Below are 2,645 nucleotides of genomic sequence, written 5' to 3' on the forward strand. Positions count from 1 at the left end.
ATCGTTAAGAATCCTACATATTTGGCGTTTAGGATGTGGCAACGCTCGTTTTCCTCATAATTGTAAACAATCTAACCTTTGCAACGCCGAGTTAGCTAAGTGATTTTTAAATTAATAAAATTAGGTGAAATATTACAAAATAAAATTGAAATGTGAACTTATTTCAATGTTTAGAGTGTATATTTAAATATACAGAGTGAGAAACGTGAATAAATTTAATGGAAGATAGAGAAATAAATTGTGTTATTAGTGCATATTTTTGAACTTTTAATGGTGAAAATTTTAAAAAATATAAGTAACTTTTTATTATTTTTGGATATTACTCCTCTGGAGAAGCTCCCGTATCCGGACATATCCCATTTATACGGAAGTTCGGCTTTTTTACCCATCCGCCAAAGTAATCGGAATCGTGCCAATTTCGCATTTATGTATGCATTTCCGAAGTGTTTAATATAGTGTTTTGTATAATTTATTAAATACCCAATCTAATATTTTCCAACAGTGGCATCGTTGGCAAATGTTATAAAAAATGCGAGTTTTGACAGCTCTCTCTTGAATCAAAGAGTTTCGTATCATATTATCCATGGCTGTAGCTCGATATTCTCATATTAGGGGGATTCTCTTGCTCTTGCAAAAGAAGCAAGAGCACCGTGCAGAATTTTCCCTTTGGTGGCACGGCACAACAACAAACACACGCAGAAAATTAATTGCAATCTACAAAATATGTCAGACCAAAACCCTTGTTTAGGATTCTGCAATGGGTGCTCTCATATTTCGGTATAGGATCCTCCTGATTATAAAATAAGTACGGCTATACGGTTATAGGTACCTTAAACGATTAGTTTACGAGATTTAGGAGATATTCGACTTTAAAGTTCAAAAATTCGATTCGATCGAAAAATTTGAACATTTCAAGAAGCTATTTCACCACATTAGACACACTTTATTCGCATTTTTCACTTCAAATTATTTAAATTACACTATAAACTTTTAAATAAATGCACATTTTACACATTTAGCAGGCTTTTTTATCTAAAAATCTTTATTTTAAAAATTACATTTTACACTCGTTTGAACCTCATTTGTTTACCAAAAATTACGACGAAATGGAGCGCTTCCATGTGACGATTAGGAAATTCGCTGAATCACCTCTTTTTCGCAAAAATTCCTCTATTCATGCATATGGATATTTTCTTTTTTAAATTTGTTAAGAAAATAAGTAATATTATATATACATATGTAAAAGTAATATTATATAATAATATTACGTAATAAAGTGTAAAGTATGCAAGTACAGTACGAAAATTCAAATTTTGTTTCAATATGAGTGCATGATAACCAACAAACAACCCCTTTAGGCATGATTCCGATTACTTTGGCGGAGGGGTGAAAAAACCGAACTTCCATATAAATGGGGTATGTCCGGATAGGGGAGCTTCTCCAGAGGAGGAATATCCAAAAATAATATAAAAATTACTTATATTTTTTTAAATTTTCACGATTAAAAGTTCAAAAATATGCACTAATAACACAAGGTATTTCTCTGAAATAAGTTCACACTGTCTCTTATACACATCTAGATGTGTATAAGAGACAGGGTTACCATGCACTCATATTGAACGAAAATTTGAATTTTCGTACTGTACTAATATAATTTACACTTTATTACGTATATAGTTAAGTAGTAAAGCGAATAGCGGGTGGAGTGGACGAGATGATAATTATTGCAATAGGAGATTGGAGACAAGGAGAAATAGAGATTAATTGTTGGGAAGCGTACGGAATATGGTGTGTAGGGTGAGGGGAATAACTGGATACATAACACCTCCACCCTTAAGAAATTTGCGTCTCTGCAAATTATTCATATTACATAAATTTCTTTAATTGATTTATAATTCATACATTTAGTTTTAAACATTCTGTCTTTAAACATTGCGTCTTTGCAAATTATTCATATTACATAAATTTCTTTAATTGATTTATAATTCATACATTTAGTTTTAAACATTGTCTTTAAATATTGCGTCTTTGCAAATTATTCATATTACATAAATTTCTTTAATTGATTTATAATTCATACATTTAGTTTTAAACATTTTTTTTTTGTTTTTTTTTTCCATTTGTCATAAATTTTCTCTTCATTCATTTTGGAATTTGTATTTGCGTTTCAATTGTGTTTTATAATATTTCGTTCTTCTTTTATTTGATGTGTCTATTACATAATTATCTTGACGCTCATATTTATCCAATTTTTTGTATTTAGGTGTATTCTTTGCAATTTGTCTGTTAACTACTACGTTATCCAACTGAGTTGACTCATGGTGCCTCTTTTTGTTAAGCTGATTGTTCCTTCAATTTTTTCTTCTTCGTATTTTCTAGATAAGTTCTGAATCGATTCTTTGTCATAATTTTTAATTATAAAATCAATTGGCCTCATTTATGTTGTTGAATGTATTGTGTTATTGTACGAGTTAAATATTTTGAAAAGTTTGTCACTTAACTCTACTGTCTTATTGCTTTTATCTGTTTCTATTATTCTTAAATGTTCATTTAGAGTACCGTGTAAACGTTCGATGTCAGAGTTACCTGTTTTGTGCCATGGGGTGGTTACATGTGTCGCAATGTTTTCCTCTTCCAAAAACAAT

The sequence above is a fragment of the Bactrocera latifrons genome, unplaced genomic scaffold (genome assembly GCF_001853355.1).
Source record: "Bactrocera latifrons isolate USDA-ARS-PBARC rearing strain unplaced genomic scaffold, ASM185335v1 scaffold_465, whole genome shotgun sequence".
In the NCBI taxonomy this organism is placed as follows: Eukaryota; Metazoa; Arthropoda; class Insecta; order Diptera; family Tephritidae; genus Bactrocera; species Bactrocera latifrons.